Here is a 20,212-nt window from a genome sequence, read left to right as displayed (position 1 = left end):
AAGTCCAAAGGGTGGAAATTAAACTCTACAAAGCTTTAGGCGACTTCTATAGTGTGGAAACTTTCAGGATCCCAGTGGCGAGGAGCATGATGAGTCGTATTCTCCCAGTTGAAAGAAGAGATTTTGTACGTTGCAGTTCTTACCACTGCCACTCTGTGCTTGGATTTTGACCTATTTGGGAATAGTGCTCTGAAAATTTATTAGGTAATCTTTAAGGCTGTCTGTTGTAAGTAGGATCATACATTCACCTTTGCCGTGAGACCTATTATATTCAGTGGTGCTTCCAGAGATATTGGTTGTAGATAACATGCCATTTGGAAACTTCGAAAGCCTCAATAGAGTGGTGCAGTACCTAGGATTCAAGATCAAGGTCACGCTGTCCAAAACGAGTGACTATACTTTGTAAACTTTGAGTGGGCACAGCAGTTATCCACCAGGTAAAACTAATGTAAATCTGGAATAGAAACCATCAGGTCCAGAGGGAAAAGGAAGTTATATAAATAGGTAGCCAAGGTTTTGGGTCATCTGCATATGTTAGACTAATAATATTCCCTCAGTTTCATCAACTTCCTAATTGAGTTTTTTTAGGATCCACTGATGGAGGTAAAATCAGGTCCTGGTTTGTGGGTAGTTTGGCTCTGTGACTATAATTAGTTCACCCTCTTATATCAATGGAATCATATGACATGAAATCTTTGGAAGGCTTCTTTCCTTCCACATGATTTTGAGATTCATCTACATTGTTGGGATAACAGTAATCATCCCTATTTGTCTTATAGAGTCGTGTGAATGCCTTATCCAGCTCCTCCGGCAGGAGATAACTTATATAACTATAGCCGGATATCACAACCACGGCATGATACATTTAATTAGGCTATGTATCATACTTAGTTTTCATCATCTCTTTACATGCATTTATATAAGTGGGTGGGCATAGATCTGTGTATAGGTTTGTGTAACCACCTACAAAATCAAGATACAGAATTATTCTGTCCCCATAAAGAAACCCTTCGTGCTCCTTCTTTATATTCTCACCTCCCCCATTCTCCTCCCTCTCTTTTGGCAACCACTACTTTGTTTTCTTTCTCTATAATGTTGTCATTTCAGTAATGTTACAGAAATGGAATCATAGAGTATGCAGTCCTTGGAGATTGACCATCCCTCACCTTTGAGATCTACCCTGGTGTCTGCGTGTATCAACAGCGTATTCCCTTTTACTGCTGACTAATGTCTCATTGTATAAAGGCAGTGTACTTTGTATATCTGTTAACTTACAGATGGATAGTTGTGTTCTTTGAAAATTTTATTAATATGATTAAAGCATGAATATCCATTGGACAAGTGTTTGGGTGAAATATATTTATATTTCTTTTGTGAAAAACCTAGGAGTGGGATTTTTAACTTTATTTAAAAAAACTGCTTGCCCTGGCCAGTTTGGTTCAGTGGTTAGAGCATTGGCCTGTGGACTGAAGGGAATCAGGTTCGATTCCACCCAAGGGCACGTACCTCGGTTGCAGGCTTGATCCCTGGCCCCAGTCAGGGCATGTGCGGGAGGCAACCAATCCATTTCTCTCTCTCACATCGATGTTTCTCTCTCTCTCCCTCTCTCCCTTCTGCTCTCTCTGAAAAGCAATGAAAAAATATCCTCAGATGAGGATTAAAAATAAATAAATAAATAAATAAATAAATAAATAAATAAATAAATAAATAAATAAATAAAATTTAAAAACTGCTAAACTTTCCCAAAGTGGCAATGCTGGTAGTTCCACCAGCAGCGGTTTCTTGATCTTATTTCTGTGTTATATTGTGTTGCAATATTTTCTCCTTTTATATGGTTTGCCTTTTCATTGTGTTAATGTTAACATTCAAAGAGCAATTTTTTTAATTTTATAAAGCACAAATAGTGTATTTTTCTTTATATTATGATTTACTTTGTGTCCTGTAAAAGAAATCCAAGTACCAGACAAACATCTAATGTTTCTACATTTTCTTCTAGGAGATTTTAATTTTAGCTTTCACATTTAGGGTTATGATCATATTTGGAAAAATAATATGGTTATGTTGTAAGCTAAATGTTGATGTTCTTGTTTTCATAATGCACTTTTTAGAAAGACTTTCCTTCTCATGTTGAATTATGTGATAACTGTCAAAAGCAAGGTAACTTTAGTCAAAAAGCAATTGAGCACATATGTGTGGCCCTATTTCTGGACTCACCAGTTCTATACTTTTTAAAATTTTTGTTGCTGTATATAAGTCTTTAATTTCTTATGGTTGCTTTGGAAGTTATATTTTAATATCAGCTGCAGCTTCAACTTGTCAATTTAATCCAAAACAGCGCCTGCTGGATTTATATGGAGTTTAGCTGCACACATTGATCATTTTGTAAAATTGAAATCTTGACAATATTCCAATCCATGGATACTGTGTCTCTCAGTTATTTGGGTCTTCAATGTATCTCAGTTTTCTGTAGTTCTCAGTGTGTGTGTATGTGTATTCTAAGAATTATTCATGCATATTTCATGTTTCACACTAGTGTGAACCAAATTTATTTCTGTTACTTCATTTACCTACTTTTTGGTGATTTAATATAAGAATATAGTTAAGTTTGTATGTGCATCTTGTAACGTTTGACTTTGCCAAATTTGTTTATTATGTCTGTTGTTTTGTAGAATCAATAATTTTATTCAAACACAGCTACAACAGATACAAATAGAAAGCTTTACATTTTACTTATTCTATTATTATAGCCTTTTCCTTCCTTCCCTCCTTCTTTCTTTCCTACCTTCCTTTTTCCCTTCCTTCCACTTTATTGAAAAGGCTAAGAACTGTGATACAATGTTGCATAGAAGTGATGAGTGCAGACATTCTGGCCTCATACGCAGTCTAAGTAGGAGAGTATTGAAGTGTTTCGTTAGTTGAAGTTTTTTCACATATGTCTTTATTAAGTGGAGGGAATTCTAATCTAGTCCTAGTTTTGTGGAAGTTTTTATCATGAACGTGTGTTGAATTTTATCAAATCTTTCTCTATACCTTTAGGGATGCTAACATGGTTTATCTCTTTTTCTATTAAAAGACTATTACATGATGTGATGTTTGCATATTAAATCAACTTTGCATTTCTGAGATAAACCTGACTCATTCATTTTTCATATATTCCTTTATTCTAAAAGTTAAATTTTGTTAAAGGTTATTATTTGTTGTCTTGAGGGACAGTAGTTTGAAGTTTTGTCTTATTTTGTTTTTCCAGCAGTCTGTTTATGGGAACATCATAAGGCTGATTTTATAAAATAATCTTCTAATACACATTGGTTTCACACAGTTGCCATAACAAATTACCGCAAAGTTAGTCCTTCATTTTAAAAACACATGAATTTATTATCTTACAGGTGTGTAAATTAGAAGTCTGGCATAGGTCTCGCCGGGATAAAAATAAGGTTTTGACAGGGTTGTGTTCCTTTCTGAAGGCTCTAGACAAGAATTTGTTTCCTAATATTTTCTGCTTCCTAAAGGCCACCCACAGTCCTTGGCTCATGTCCCCTTCCTGACATCTTCAAACCGGCCGTGTTACACCTGCGACCATTCTCCCTCGTGCCCTCTCTCTCTCTCTGAACTCAGGAGTGAAAGGTTCCTTCATTTAAGGACCCTTAAGATCATATTGTTCCCACCTGCATAACCCAGAGCACTCTCCTATCCCAACATCCTTAATTAATTCCAGTTGCAGAGTCCCTTTTCCCATGTAAGGTATCATTCGCACAGGTTCTAAGCAATCGGGACATTGACATATTGGGGGGTATACACTATCCCGCCGATCACAGGAAGTGTGCTGCCCTCTGTTTTCTGAGAGAACTACTTTAAAATTGGTAATATTTCTCAGTGTTCTGTAGAATTCAGCAGCGAAGTCTTCTGGGCCACACTATTCTTTGTCCAGAAGTTTTAAATTACATATTCAATTTATTTAATAAAGCCCTCTCTTCTTTGGTGAACTTTTCTTTAAGTACTTTTTTCCCCATTTATTCTAATTTGTTGGAAAGACCACATGAGATTGTTAATAACATTCTTATATTATCTCCTTTTATCTGGAATCTGTGATAATAACCTTGTTGCAATAATTTGTATTTTGTGTTCTCATTGTCTGCCTCCCTTTCTTTCTAATACATATCAATTTTTGTTAAAAATTTCAAAGACCCAGCTTTGTTAGCTTTTTTTGCTTTTTTCTTTCTTGTCTGTTTTCAGTTTCATTCATTTCTAACCTTAATTCTATTGTATACTTCCTTCTAATATGATTACATTACTTTTTATTTCTATCTTTTTACTGTGGGATCTTATTGCCCTGGACTTCTCTCCTACAGAATTGTAAAACAACAAATTATAACTTTTAATTGGATTTATTAGAGTGACATTGGTTCACAAAACCATACAAGTTTCGAGTATACAACTCAACAAAACATCATGTGCCCATCGCCCAAAGCAAAGTCCCTTTCTGTCTTCATTTGCCCACCTCCACCTACCCCCCTTCCCCTCTGGCTGTCACCACACTGCTGTGTGTGTCTGTGTGTTATATATACATGTTTTCTTGCTGAATCCCTTCACCATCTTCCATTCAGCTCCCCAGTCCCCCTCCCCACTGACTGCTGTCCGTCTGTTCATTGAAACCATGCCTCTGGATAACATACTCCCTGGAAATTATTTCTTTGGCCCATGCATGATTTGAGATTATGAGGGATAATTTCCACATGTTTGAAAGTTTACTAGATTTCTGATTGTTATTGATTTACTACTCACTTGTGTATACTATAAAACATTGTATATTTGTGAACTCTTTTTTTAATGGTCTGGCATATTGTTTTTCTTGGTGAGTGTACCACATGAACCTTATGAAAATATACTGACTTTGTTGTTTATAGTGTCCTATCTGTATCAATTAGGCCAAGACGGTTGACAGTGATGCTCACATCCTCTATGTTTTTCTAATTCTTTGATGAGTTGTGCTTTTATTTGCTGAGAGAGGAGTGTTAAAATCTCCACTATGATTGTGTATTTATTTACCTATTTCATTGATTCTGTCAGTTTTACATTTTTAAAATGATCATGCTCAAATTAGGTGCGTACACATTTATGATACTTAAGTCTTGGTGAGAAGTGATCCTTTTATCACTATTAAATTGTTCTATTTCTTTTTAATACTCTTTGTTGTCAAGTTTATTTCATCTGATGTTCCTATAGCCACTCAAGCCTTTCTGTGTTTATGGTTTACTTTGTATCTACATGTTTTTCCATTATAATATTTTTAAACTTTTCATGTCTCCGTAAATGAAATGAACCGCTTATAGAGAGTATATAATTGGGTCTTATGTTTTATCTATTTTATACCTCCCTTTTAATTGTAGTGTTTAATTCATTAACATTTAAAGTAATTATTGGCATGATTGAATCTATATTACCCATTTTTATTTGTTTACTGTTCCTTCTGTTTTTGGATTTATTTCCATTTTTAAATACTATAAATAAAACCCAATTTAGTTTATATATTGTCATATTTAGCAACACATATTTACTTTTTTATAACTACTCTAAGGAGTATAATATAAGGCTTAAATTTAAACAGTCTTTGAAGAGATGTGTCACATAAAATATAGAAAATTTGTACAACCATGTAGGCCCTTTTCCCTGCTAACGTCTATGCTCTCTATGTCATATGCATTATATCTACATATATTTCATACCCCATAAATAATTACTGCTTTTTAGAGAGAGAAGAAGGGAGAGGAGAGAAACATCTATGTGAGAGTGAAATGTCAGTCGGCTGCCTCCTGCGCGCCCCCCACCAGTGACGGAGCCCGCAGCCTGGGCATGTGCCCTGACTGGGAATGGAACCAGCAACCCTCTGTGCAAAGGATGACGCCCAACCCACTGAGCCACACAGGCCCCGGCCACCATAAACATCTTATAATTTTGGCTTTTAGACAGTCATATTCATGTTAAATAAATTAAGAAAAGTACGATATTTTGTTTTTACCGACATATTTACATTTCCAGTATTTCCATTCAGTCATGTTTTGTTTCCTACTGGTTTCATTTCACTTCAGACTGAAAAACTTCTTTTAGCTTTTCTTTTATTTTTTTAAAAAAATTATTATTTGAGAGAGAGAGGAAGGAAGAAAGAGAAACATTGACTTGCTGTTCCACTTATTCATGCATTCATTGGTTGCTCCTTGTGTGTGCTTTGACCCACAACTTCAGTGTATCAGGACGACTCTAACCAACTGAGCTACCCGGCAAGGGCCTCTTGTAGCATTTCTTATACTATTGGTTTCTTTTATCTGAATATAACTTCTATTGACCTTATTTTGAAATATATTTTTGCTAGATCTAGAAAAAGCATATACATTTTTTTCTTTTTTAAGCATCTCAAATATATTGCTCCACAGGATTTTGGTCCCTTTTGATTTCTTTTATGATCTATCAGAATGTGTTAGTTTTCAAATGAATTTATCTTTCCATCATTGAATTTTAATATTGTGGTCAAAGAACATATTTTGTATGACATAACTCTTATTTATGTTGAAACTTGTCTCACAGCCCTAACTATGGTCTAAACTTCAGAAATATTTTGTGTGCACTTGAAAACTATGTGTATTCATTTTCTTTTGGGTGAAAGCTTTTTCTTTTTTTTTTTTAAATGTATCTTTATTGATTTCAGAGAGAGGATAGGAGGGGGGGAGAGAGAGATAGAAACATCAATGATGAGAGAGTCATTGATCGGCTGCCTAGCCCAAAACCCAGGCATGTGCCCTGACCGGGAATTGAACCCGATCTCCTGGATCCTAGGTCGATGCTCAACCGCGGAGCCATGCCCTGCAGGGCTGGGTGAAAGCTTTCTATAAATGCTATTAGGTTTAGTTGGGTTGATAGAGTTGATCAAACTTCTATATATTTAACTGATTTTTTCTCTAATTCTATCAATTATTGATATCGAACATAATCACATTGATTTATTTTCAATCAAAATAATAGTTCAGTTAAATTTAATCTGGTAGTTCATTCTTTGTTTATATGAAATGTTACTACTATATGTACACTTATTGAATACTTGCATGAAAAGGAGGTAATTGATTTAGAGTTTTGAGCCACATCGTTTGAGGTCAACACTAGCTCTGTCACTTGCTAGCTGTGCAACCTTGAAAAACTTACTTACTTTTTCTTTATTAAATGCAAGTAAAAGGTATTAGTATTCCGAAGAGTTGGGGGGTATAGAAAAAATAACTGCATATAATATGCTCTAAACACATTTTGGCATGTATCTGTCCATTTTGCTTTGTAGTATAATATAAAGTTTCATTATTTAATCATATTCTAAACTCTCATAATGTCTTTTTGATTGCATAACATAAAGAAGATACTATGTTATACCCATAATTCAAGTGATAAAACTGAAATATAATAAAATTAAATGACTTGTCTAGGTTTAGGTAGTTACTAAAAAACGATTAATAGAACTCAGGTTTCTGATCCCTAAGTATATTTTAACAGAAGTTTTTCTAGATATAAATATTACACTCTTTAGTTAGGAAAGATAAAAATTAGTATATTTGTGTGTTTTCAAAACTAACTAAATGTATATTTAGGCATAGGTAAAAATGGTATCATACTAGGACTCATGTTAAGTCACTATAAGCCAATACAGCCATGCCAATTGTTAAATTATTGAAATCCATTCTTACAATGTTTGAAAATTGTATGCTGCTCCATTTCCCATATTTCCATATGGGAATATTTCCATATTTTCCATATTGCTCTCATTTCATCAATTTGGCCCCTCCCTGAGGACCCCGAGGACGCCTTTGCTGATACTTCATACCACAGAAGACTTCCAGGAGCCTATTTCAGTGTTTAAGCAACACTGGGCATCATCATCTGTCTGTTCCTGCCCATTATCTATTGTTAAATATTTTAACTATTATTCAATTTACAAATGCCTACTGGAATAGGCAGATGGATACCTTTTTGTGATATCATGACAGAAACTCCTGCAGAATAAGCTGGTTCAGATGGAAGTTTTCCTAGCCATTACTGAGCAATTAGCATATGCGCGGCAATTTACTAGGTGTTTTAGTAGGACCTTCATGGGGAAATGATGACTAATAGTTTTCCAGGGCCAGAGGGGGGAATTTACTAAATAGTAGTTTAAATAGTTTCTTAAAGGAGCCAATTAACCCTGTCATTAAATTGCCTGATTTAGAAAGTCTACTCCGGAATCCTATGCATAGTTGTACACTGCTATTCAATATAAAAATCTGAATTTCTGAGTCTTACTTTAATAAATAGCATTACCTGATTCAGTAGTCAAGGCACTGTGCCTTCACACTATGTACTGATAATAAAGGAAAACATATGCTTAAACTTGTTTTATAGCTAACTAAGAAAAATAATACTTTATACAGGTGTTGTAGATGTCTAGAGAAAGGACTTCTCCTTTACTTGTTTTTGCTTCTTTTTAAAGACACTGACGCAGGTGATCCAAATATAGTTATATTTAAGGGGTAGGGTGATGTAGGAGATAAGAGAGGATCAATGTCTGTATAGACTACGTTCATTGCTGCTCCAGCTGAGATTGCTACCGCACACCAGCTCTCACAGATTTTAGGCAAATCTAGATATATAAAATGACTTTCGCTAATTGGAAGTTGTAGAGTTTATTAGTCAGGGAAGATAGCTTTATCTTTCCTATCTTCAACAACACAATCATTTGTAAACTGAACAGAGAAGTGTTAGTTTTATAGATAAATAGTAGCATCTGGATGAGAAGCCCTTAGAACAAAGATGAGTTGAACATGGGAAAGTCATAAAGGAGGAAAGAACACAAACTCTTTTCTCTCCCCCTCTTTCCATTTAAATATAGACTTTATTTCTGTCACTTATGACCTGTCAGTATTAGGTATCACTGTTAACTTTACAAGAGATTTATAAAAAGTCCTTATACCTAGAAATAAAGAAATATGTAATTATAAGTAACTTGAAAATTCTCTAGATTCTCTCAACAAAGGGAACACTATGAATTTTGGGGGGAAATTACATGACCACAGCTCAGAAGAGTGCTTGTAGACAGAGCTGTATCTTGGGTAGCACATGAAATTATAACATGAATACAAGGTGGGGGGAAAGAAAGTTTACAGTTATTTGTATGGTAAATAATACAATAATTAATAAACAATAGAAGATTTAACTCTGTGTTTCATATGCTCACAATCATAAACCTACTTTTGCCCCACCCTCTACATACCATTTGGATAATTAAAATTTGTACTTTACCTTTAGAATTTTTATCATGTACTTCTGTTGCCAAACACTGTATTCTATTTAGCTTTAGTTTCTCTAAATTGTATTGTTAACTACTAATCCAAGTTTTACTTTATTGTCCCCAATATTTTCTAACTTAAATACATTTTCCAAATGTAATTATGCTCTTCTTGTTGGATTTTCTTCCCCAACAATTATACCCTGAATTAACTTCAGCCACCTTTCTTTTATTTTATTAATGAGAACTACCACTATCAAATTATGTAGCCTTGAGTATTGCAGAATATTTTTTAAACATGTTAATAGGTTATCACCTTTAAATCTAAGAGTCTTTAGCTACCCAGGAACCAGTGAATTTTATTACATGATAAAGGTCAAATCAGTTTATAATGTGGAAAAATAAATTGAAATCTTAAAGTTGGAGGCTTGGGTAAAGAAATGTAAGAATGGGGCGAGTAAGTACAGAATAATTGACCATATTTTATGTTCTTTCCAAAATGTTTACTGTAATTCTTATCCATAACTTCTGGCACAGTTGAGGTTCATGAAAATTAAAAACAAAATTGGGACAGTGACTTTTAAAAACACTTGGAACTGCCTGGCCAGCGTGGCTCAGTGGTTGAGCGTCAACCCATGAACCAAGAGGTCACCGCTTGACTTCCTGTCAGGGCACATGCGCAAGTTGTGGGCTCAATCCCCAGTAGGGGGTGTGCAGGAGGCAGCTGATCAATGACTCTCTCCCATCATTGATGTTTCTATCTCTCCTTCTCCCTTCCTCTCCCTAAAATCAATACAAAACATATTTAAAAAATACCTGGAACCTAAAACTCAATGTATGTGGAAACCTTTTCATAACTGAGTTATAGCCTTGCCTCAGACAGGTGAACTCATATGAGTCATTTCAAGCGGGGTTCTGTGCACATCGTGATCTTAGAATTGCTCTATTAAAAGTGTATAACAACTCCATGACTCCTGCTGACAGAGGTTGTCTTTCATTACTAGTTTGTGAGGACCTTTTGACAGGATGTGATCTGGGTGGCTGTGACACCTCATTGATCCATTTACAGTGTACCCCTGGTTGTTCTGTAACAGCTATGAAGTGGTTTCTTTCTCATGCCTTCTAATAACCAGTCTAGGGATTTTTCTGAGAAAGTTTGGGGTCTGATTTTTTACAAATTTCAATAAACAGCTCCTGTTGTTAATTTATTGATTGATTTATTTTGCAAACATAAAGTTAATAGAGGTTACAAAAAATTGGCCTTGAAATACAATTTATTGCTGTTTCCACATAACATTGAATTTTTCAAACCACGATTTCATGTCTCAGTTGTATCTTTGCAAAACACAAAGAGCAACATTGTATTATTCTTAGGATGTGTTGCTTGAAAGCAATTCTTAAATTATTAAATATTAGCCACAATCTTTCTTCTTTCTCTAAAGATGACTGTCTTAATCACAATCATCGCTTCAAGGACGCAAGTCCCAAAAGTTTGTCTCATCCACATTGTATTTCTAGTGGTCTCTACAAGCACCACTAATATATTAATCACCTTCAAATATATACATATTTCATACCTGTTTCCTAGGTTTCACTCCCATATTCTCAAATGTATCAAATACTGTCCAAGCAAATGCCTATATATTTACTTTCTGACCACTCACAGAAAAGATGTGGCGAAATCCCCATAAATACACTATTGCAATATATGTTAAGTTCCATGTTAGAATTATGTTTGAGCAGTCATCAAGAACTGCAAACATTGCCTAAGCCTCTGAAAAAGAATTTTGACCCTCAATCAGATTTTAAAGTAGCAGAGAGCATTGAAGACTAAAGAAAATCTGAGTAAAAAGTGTAAGGTCTGATGGGACATGTCTCACTCGGTATAGTTCACACGGTTTAAAATGCCTGAAGGGCTTTTTTTTTTTTTTTTTTGGTGGTTGTTACTGGTATGAGACAGAACATGTAGGGTAGCACTGAATCATGGAGTTCTTACAGACTTTCTAAGAAATTAAATTTTAGCCCGCAGGAAATAGGAAAAGAGGCAATTTAAGCAGGACAGTGACGGAATCAGATGTGAATTTCATAAAAAGGCCCTGACAGAACTGTGGAGGGTTGACAGGGCAGTGGACAGACTGGAGGGCCGAGACTAGCAGCCTGTCATCATAACTTTCGCTAGAGACAGTATGACTATACGACAGTTTCCGAGCAATTGGAGGGAGTCGGCAGGAGACAGGAAGGAGACTTATGTTTGAGAAGGAGAGAAAAAAAAAAAAATAGAATGATTCCCCAGAAATTGCCTTGGGCAACTGGATAAGTGACAGCATTATTAAATAAGATAGAAAATATATTAGGTTGAAGTGAAAAAAGTGATGATTTATATTTTGGACAAAATGAATTCAAGATGCTTTGGGGTATCCAATGGATAATATCCAGTAGGCACTGGAGAGATGAGAGTGGAACGTAGGAAATGGGTCTGAAATGTGCATATATTTGAAGGTCATTAATACATTAGTGGTGCTTGTAGAGACCACTAGAAATACAATGTGGGTGAGACAAACTTTCGGGACTTGCGTCCTTGAAGCGATGACTGTGCTGAAGACAGCCGTCCCAAGTGTGTAGAGAAAGAAGAGAGACTGTGGACTGAAATTTAAGATGCTCGGACAGACAAAAGGAAGAAGGCAATGGAGCAAAGCTCCTCTTGGAGTCAGGTGACAGCCAGCGTGGAACAATATGCTACAACCAGAGTCAGTTTTTCAGCATTCCGTCCTGCTGCTTACACATGATCCAAGTAGTTGGCATATATTTTAGTGAGGCACAGTGTGCACTCATGACGTACAGTGCTGAGTTACAAAGTTAAAAGCATGCTAGCCAGTATGTAAAATCACACAGGAAGAGGCAACTCTGGGATCTCATCACAGATCATTTTATAAGTTATGCACATACACTGCTGGTTGGGAAAATTCAAGGAGGCTTCAGAAGCTCAATAAAGAGGCAAGTTAGAAAGATCAGATTGCCTGGCTTGGTGCCTGGTTCAAAGACCCTATTTTATTAATTTTGATTAATTCTTTAAGAAAGACTTAATCCAGGAGTTAAAGCAAAAATCCTTTCTTGTTCAAACCACTTAGAGTTAACTGTATGTGAGACATTGCTTCATACAATATTAACTCATTCCATCCTCACAAAGATCCTGTGGGACAGGTACCATCATTATCTCTTATTTGCAGAAAGGAAAATGGAAATTGTCTTGGAAATGGAGGTAACATCTCTGATGACGGAGAAATTATGTTTCTATTACCTTATTTCCATGCACGAGACATAATCATGGTCTCAATGTTTGCTCATCTTGGGCTTAGGACCAAATTTTTTATTAAAATACAAACATATCCAAGGCATGCCTTTTTCATATTTGAATCCTTAGCACATAGTTGCCTGATACACAGTAAATGCTAATGGCTACTAAGGGAATATACAAATATAGACATCCTGAGCAGGGTCCAGGTACTAAGAATGCAGCAAGTAAGGAGAAGCATGACTCAGGGAGAGACCTTATGAGTCAGGTTTGAATAAAATGTGCTGAACAGGCACATGAATGAAAATCAACATTAATTGAGCAATTACCTTGTGCTACACATTCTCTTGAGTGGCCTAGAGAAAACTCTCACCTAAGCTTTAGGAGGAAAAAGTGTACCCAATGCTAATTAATGGATGAAGAACTGATGGTTGGTTCATAGGATTATATAACTTATTCAATGTTAGAGATGTTCTCATGGATGCAAAGCTTGCTCTTGTCCCACTGCACTTTGACACACTGCCAAACAGAACACAGTCTAATGGTAGCAGATGTCTATTAGGAGTTGAAATCCATTGATAACAAATAGAAGATACATAGTTTTACTTTCCTGATTAAAAAAGTGCTTTCTTAGTAATGATCATTGTGCACGCTGTCAGCGGTACACCTCTGTTCTTTCTACTTGAGAGATTACAGCATGTGTCTGCAGCTTAATAACCACTGGGTGGTGATTGTGATTTAGGATGGGTGACTGGACGGGTGGAGGGAGGGAGGGAGGGAGGAAGATAGATAATCCTAAACAGATATTAATAGAAAAGAAAAATAACTTCCCATCCATAATGCATGTGTATACACACACTATATACATATAAAACCATGCACGCACTCACATACACACACATCAAGATGAAAAGACAGAGAGAGGCAGTGGCGGAGATTTGCTTACCTTGCCTATCACTGAAAGGAAAGTTGTGTCTATTTCTAATTTAGCAATAGTGCAGAAGAACAATTCAGTCATGTGCGAATACTGCAAACATATTGCTAGGATCAGTCAGCCCCGAGGTGATTTCTAAGAAAGTGCTGATCATGTAAGTTAATACTGCTTGCGGAAAGCTTTAACTTATGTATTCAATTTATTTTCAAGTTAAAAGTATCTTCCGAAATGATCTGGATGTCAAAACCCAGCATATAGAGTAAATGCCATTTTAGTGGTTGTGAGAGTAGCATCAATTTTGACCCTCTCATCTGCACCCTAGTATTCTAGTAGCTGTGTCATCAGTTCAGGACTGAAGAAAAGCAAGTTTCCAACCTAGTCAGGGCTGTAATGTAAGTCAAGGATGTTGAAAGTCACAAGTCCTCAGCAGCGCTTCTGTGGGCTTCCATTCTGACTGTCAACACCAGAGATACCAATCAGGCCAGGAAAAGGAATCTCTCATGTAGCTTCAATTCATAAACCCTAACTTTCCCTAAATGAGACTCATTACATGAAATTTTCATAAACATATCACAACATGACAGACAACACATTCTGAGGGGGATAATAGCAGGCTCTAACAGATAAACAAAAAAATGAACTATGGGTCGACTATAAAGAAAGATCGTGGAGCATAAATCAGTCTCATTCTTTAACTAATTTGAAGAAAAAGAATAATTCTTAGGAGAAGGATATCTCTGGGTAGAATTCTGAAAGGATTGGGTGAATTAGTAGGTATTTTATCCCTAACTTTTTAGATTTTATGACAAATGTATAATTAAAATTATGTGTAATTATATAATGTACAGTATAATTCAAATAATGTATAATTATAATTGCATGTGTATAATTACAATTATGTATAATTACCTAATTAAAATAACACTTATTTCTGAGACACACATCAATGCAACTCTATCAAATACTATTTTCTTTCATGGGAAAAGATAGATGTACTTTAATTAATTTAAGATTACTTTTCATTCATTATATTTGTTGAGTTAGCAATAGAAAGTGAAAGTTTAGATGTATAGTTGCGGAGTGGTGTGGATGTGTCCAAAAATTAAGCAAACTTCCTCCATTTGTGGAACTAAAATGAAATATTTTCCTTAATATATCCTAACCCTAGTCCTAAATGTTTTCCTGAAAATGTTTCAATATTTTCATGGTATATTTGTAGAAAATATTAAAGACAAATACTCACCATATGTACCTTTTACTAAATTTCATAAGCAGTAGAATTATCATTGCTTTACTTCTCTCTCATCCTATGTATGACTTACCTACTTCCACATTTCTTCTCTCTGATCGGGCAGAGAAGCACCTTAAAGCTCAGCGGTCATTCCTTCATTTAAGTGGCAAGCTATAGCTTCCACCACTCTCTTTCTGCAGTGATGATTTTATGTCTTCCTGACGTTTCTCAACAGCCTGCCAATTTTCACAGTCTGAACTGATTGCCTGGTAGCATGCAGGTTCTGATATTGGAACTACACCATCATCTCATGGCCCCATCTAAAATTCTAGCTGAATTTGGGTAACTATATCTTCCCTGTTGTTAAAACAAAGGAAATTGGTTCTCCACTGAAATGTCAATATTTCTACACATGGTTTCAGCCTCATTCCACTGACTTCTTTCATGGACCTCATTCTTTTAGTTAACTTCTATTTGACTATATCTTCAGCTTCTGCCTCTCTACTGGATTCTTACCCATTACATTCAAACATGCCTTAGAAATTATATATATATAAAAGAAGCACAGACAAAAATCTTTCTCTGACCCATATTTCTCTTTCTTTTTGTGCTCACATTTTTTTGGTTGTTTTTTCTTTTCAGTTTTCATCACTGTAAAGTTTCCTTAAATCTATATTATAATTTATTACAATATGGTTTCACCTTCAAAATTTTTCTCATAGATATTTTCTAAGTCAGTAATTAATGACTTCCATGTTGTCAAAACAAAACAAAAAACAATTTTTAATCCCCATCTTATTAAAGATCCATTCATATTCTACCCATATGAGAAATCCCTGTTTTCTCTTGGCTTTAATGGTACCAGGACCAGTGACATAACTTATGGAGTCCAGTACTAAATGAAAGTATGGAGTGCCTTTATAAAAAATTATTAAAAATTGCAAAATGGTGATGGCAAAGCATTAAATCAATTGTGAGGCCCTGTGTGAGTGCACAGATCACATGTCCATGAAGCCAGCCTTAGGTGGCATCCAATTATCTGAGTTTTCTCATATTTCACTGAATACATGTCAGTCTAAATTCACAGTAAGCCTTCCTTTGGGTTACTTTTAAATCATTGAGATATTTATGACTAGAATCTAGACTTCCTCTCCATAGTATCATCACCATTTCTTGCGTTTTACTTAACAATTTTGTGCTACTCCAAAATGTATAACTTATGTGGATTTTCCTTTCTTTTAGGCCCACATACCCTTTAATCTATTTTCTATATCTGTTTTTTTATCTGAATAATTTTAAAAATAAGATAAGAAGGAATAAATAACTGTGTTGTGAACTGCTTGTGAGAAGTTCAAGTGGCAGGTAACTGCACTAGGACTACAGGACCTGTGAGCAACCTACATTTGGCAGACAGTAAGAAGCTGGACTCTAAGTCATACAGCCAAAAGGCAATGATTTCTGCCAACAGCTGGAATGAGTTTTGAAGTGGATGCTTTTTTCAAAGCTTCTCAAGAACTCAGCCCCTTCAATATCTTGATTTCAACCTTGAAATACCCTGAAAAGAGCACACAGTTTAGATATGCACAGATTCGCAGTCAAGGAAATTATGAGACAATTAATGTGGGTTGGTCTAAACACTATACTTGTTTGTTTTATAGCAATAGAAATCTAACATTCATGTATGTCTAAAAACAAATTGTGTTCTCCTTGTATTATTTAGTAGAAACTGCTAATACAGATTGGCTGTGATGGTTAATTCTATGTGTCAACTTGACTAGGTCCTGGAGTGCCTAGATATTCGATCAAACATTATTCTGAGTATTTATGAGAGATAAACATTTAAATTGGTAAAATTAGTAAAGCAGATTGCCCTCTCTAATGTGGATGGGCCTCATCCTGTCAACTAAAGACCTGAATAGAATAAAAATGCTGACCTTCCCCTGAGCAGGAAGGTTTCTGGAACTGGCTCTCTAATCTAAATAGATGTAAGGATGCTAATGACTCTCCTTCCAGTAGAATATAGGAAACTGATAGTCAGTGGGGTGATATGGCAAAAGAGATAGACAAAATATCACCATTGGATTCTCTTAACCACTTATATGAAACAAGGAGCTGGGAGACTGTGTATATACTAAATATGAATATTTTTACAGACTCATGAATGTGATGCGATTGTCTGGTTGCTTCTAATGTGACTGAACAAAGTGCTAAAAGAAAAGTGCTAAAAGCTCAGGGATTTCTATTCTAGTTTAAGTACTGTATTAAAGTCCTGAAGACTTCTGTGTGTGCCCTGAAGGAAATCTTTATCTTTTCTAGCATCAGGGCTGAGATTGCTAAAAATCAAACTCATAATCTCATCCTGCATCTGGCTGATACAAAATGTAAGTTGAACTCCCAGTTTGTCAGTGTGTCTACTGTGGAACTGAGTATATTGGTAAAGGATGGGGTCTTGAAAGCTGGGATGTGTGCCTGTGGGAAGACATTTATGAAGCTGGAGACACTGAGCCCCTAATTCTGATTAATCTTCTTTGGCAGTGGAAACAGCTTCTGCACCTCCAGTGAAAGTGACCTCTCCACTCCTTCTGAGGGGATGAACCCTGCATTGACCAAGGAAACTGGAATAGCCCCCTTTGAGGTAGTTGCCATGCAAGACAATGCTGATTCTTTTCAGAATCTACCCTACCACCCCTCTTTGCTGCTAGACCTATAACTAGACTTATGTCCCCACTTCCCCTAAAGATGAGGTACAAAATATGACCCATGAGGAGGTGCTCTATATTCCAAAACAACTACTCTAGTTTTCTAATTTATTCAGAAAGAAATTTGAGGAACATGCATGGGAATGGCTTTTAAGAATACAGGGTAATCGCCCGGCTGGGCGTGACTCAGCAGTTGAGCATCAACCTAAGATCCAGGAGATCAGGGTTCGATCCCCAGTCATGGCACATGCCTGGGTTGCGGGCTAGGCAGCCAGTCAACGGCTCTCTCATCATTGATGTTCCTATCTCTCTGTCTCTCCCCTCCTTTCCTCTCTCTGAAATCAATAAAGATACATTTAAAAAAAAAAAAGAAAAAAAAGGATATAGGGTAATGAAAGGAACACAAAATTGAATCAGGCCAGATTTATTTTTTTTAACAAACCTTTATTGATTTCAGAGAGAGGAAGGGAGAGGGAGATAGAAACATCAATGGTGAGAGAGTTGTTGATCAGCTGCCTCCTGCACGCCTCCCACTGGGGATGGAGCCTGCAACCCCCTGCGTGTGCCCTGACCCGGAATCGAACCTCAATCTCCTGGATCCTAGGTCAATGCTTAACTGCTGAGCCACTCCAGCTGGGCGAGTCAGGCCAGATTTCTTGGTGGGCTCGCTAAGCAAAGATTCTGTGTTAATGTTGCCGTTGGGGGAGGTAGAAAGGGCTCAGACTCATTGGTTGCTTGGTTGGGTGGAACATGGACCAAGAAGTGGCCCACAGTTAGTGAGCTGGAAATTCCAGACCTGCTTGGTTTAAAGTAGAGGAAGGGATTCAAAAGCTTAGGGAGACTGGAATGTTAGAGTGGGTTTATTGTTTAAGATCTACTCACTCGCATGAAGAGTCTGGAGACATACCTTTAGGGTGAGAAATAAATTTGGGGAGGGGGTGGCCCTCATCCTTGAAGAGCTCAGCAGTCTTTATTCTCTATAATCCAGGCCTTACAGTGGGAATTGGAGTCACTGAACTGCAAAAATGAAATCAGTGGGAGTAATTCCATCTCAGGGTGGCAGAGGCCAGGTGGCAGCACTCCACTGCCAAAGACAAAGTGGGGATAGTTACTCTAATGGGCAGAGTAAAGGCAAAAAGTACAATAGTCTGGCTCACACAGACTTATTAACTAGTTGATTGTGGTGTTCCTAGAAGTGAAATAGTTAGGAAGCCTATTAAATTTTTGCTGGATCTATATAAGCAGAAAGGTTCTAGGTCAAGTGAAGAAAAGTCATGATCCCTTAATCAGTTACTAAATGTGAGCCAATTTGTAGTCCTAGGACCTTTTGAATGAAGGGGAGACCAGGTTCTCTTGAAGAAGGACTCCAATATCCTGCCAAAAATTTAGGCTGTTAATCTTTCTCCTGGCCTTCCTCAAAGGAACATATGGCCTTTCACCAGAGTCACTGCACTGGAGAAAAAAAGTAAAAATAAACTGTTGAGGACTACTGGACACTGGCTTTAAACTAATACCAATTCCAGAAGACCCAAAATGTCCTGGGGTTCATTTAGAATAGGGGCTGTGGAGGTCAGGTGACCAATAGAGTTTTAGCTTAGGTCTGGTTTACAATCAGTCCACTGGGTCTATAAATCTGTCTTGTGGTTATTACCCCAGTTCTGGAATGCGTATTTGGAATACACAGGGTAACTGGCAGAATCCCCATAGGCTCCCTGATCTGTAAAGTGATGGCTATCATCGTGGCAAAGGCCAAGTGGAAGCCAATAGAACTTCCTTTACCTAGGAGAAGAGTAAACTAAGGCAACATCAATAGTAACTAAGCCTGCTGATACTTGTGCCACCATCAAGAACCTGAAGGATGTAAATGTGATTCCCACCACATCCCCACTCAGTTCATTTACTTGTCCTGTGCAGAAGACAGGTAGTTCTTGGAGAATTACAGTAGATTATCATAGGTTTAACCAGGTGCTAACTCCAGTTGTAGCTGCTATACCAATGTGGTTTCATTAGTTAAGCAAATGTACACATCCCCTGGTGGTCAGATCATAGATATAAATAATAAAAGTGGCTGTAGCTGCACTGGCTGGTTGGTTGGAGCATCATCCTGTATGCCAAAAGGTTGCAGGTTCGATTCCCGGTCAGGGCATATACCTAGGTTGTAGATTTGATCCTTAGTTGAGGCATGTACCAGTACATGCAACTGATGGATGTTTTTCCACACCCCACCCTACTCCTCTCTCTCTATCCCTCCCTCTCTCTCTAAAATAATAATTACATATATATATCTCCTTGGGTGAGGATTTAAAAAAAGGCTGTTACTTGGGAGACACAACTTTGCACACCATGCCACAATTTTACCTAGGCTTCAGAATAGTGTATTATGATAAGTGTCTTTTTGGGGGGTTTTTGTTTGTTTGTTTGTTTGTTTCCAACTGAACTAGGGCAAAGGGGAACTATTCTCATATTTTAGCTAGAGCTATCCACTCCAATATTATTGAGGGGTTTTAAAGTATATTTGTTCCTTTGTGTTGATGGTAGAATTTCTTTCACCTTGTAAATATATATTGCTATATTTCTCCATCTAATGGCTTAAGGTAAAATAGTCTTTGCAGAAGATTTTAAAGTATAACTCTATGTATATGAGCCTTGCATGTGTGTCATATTGGTTACAGTTACAAACACTACACTATTTACGGTGTTCTATTTTGCTGATTTTGCCCTTAGACCCAGAATAGATCCTGACTTTGCTGTTTATGCAATG

The 20,212-nt window shown here is 36.6% G+C and overlaps 1 long non-coding RNA gene across 8 annotated transcripts in view; it reads left to right on the top strand.

The window, feature by feature from the left end:
* Positions 1–20,212, top strand: part of LOC148093675 (uncharacterized) — a 260,196-nt gene that overhangs the window by 124,441 nt on the left and 115,543 nt on the right. For 2 of the 8 annotated variants that reach the window (XR_015714038.1, XR_015714035.1), the window contains exon 1: positions 16,743–17,387. The exons of the other annotated variants lie outside the window; for them this stretch is intronic. This is a non-coding gene — a long non-coding RNA (uncharacterized LOC148093675). Of the gene's footprint in view, positions 1–16,742; positions 17,388–20,212 lie in introns of those variants that run through there. 8 annotated transcript variants of the gene reach the window in all.

This window comes from Miniopterus natalensis, chromosome 2 (genome assembly GCF_054644295.1).
Source record: "Miniopterus natalensis isolate mMinNat1 chromosome 2, mMinNat1.hap1, whole genome shotgun sequence".
NCBI classification, from domain to species: domain Eukaryota; kingdom Metazoa; phylum Chordata; class Mammalia; order Chiroptera; family Miniopteridae; genus Miniopterus; species Miniopterus natalensis.
The sequence above is the reverse complement of the archived record's forward strand: the minus strand, read 5'-3'. Positions and strand labels throughout refer to the sequence as shown.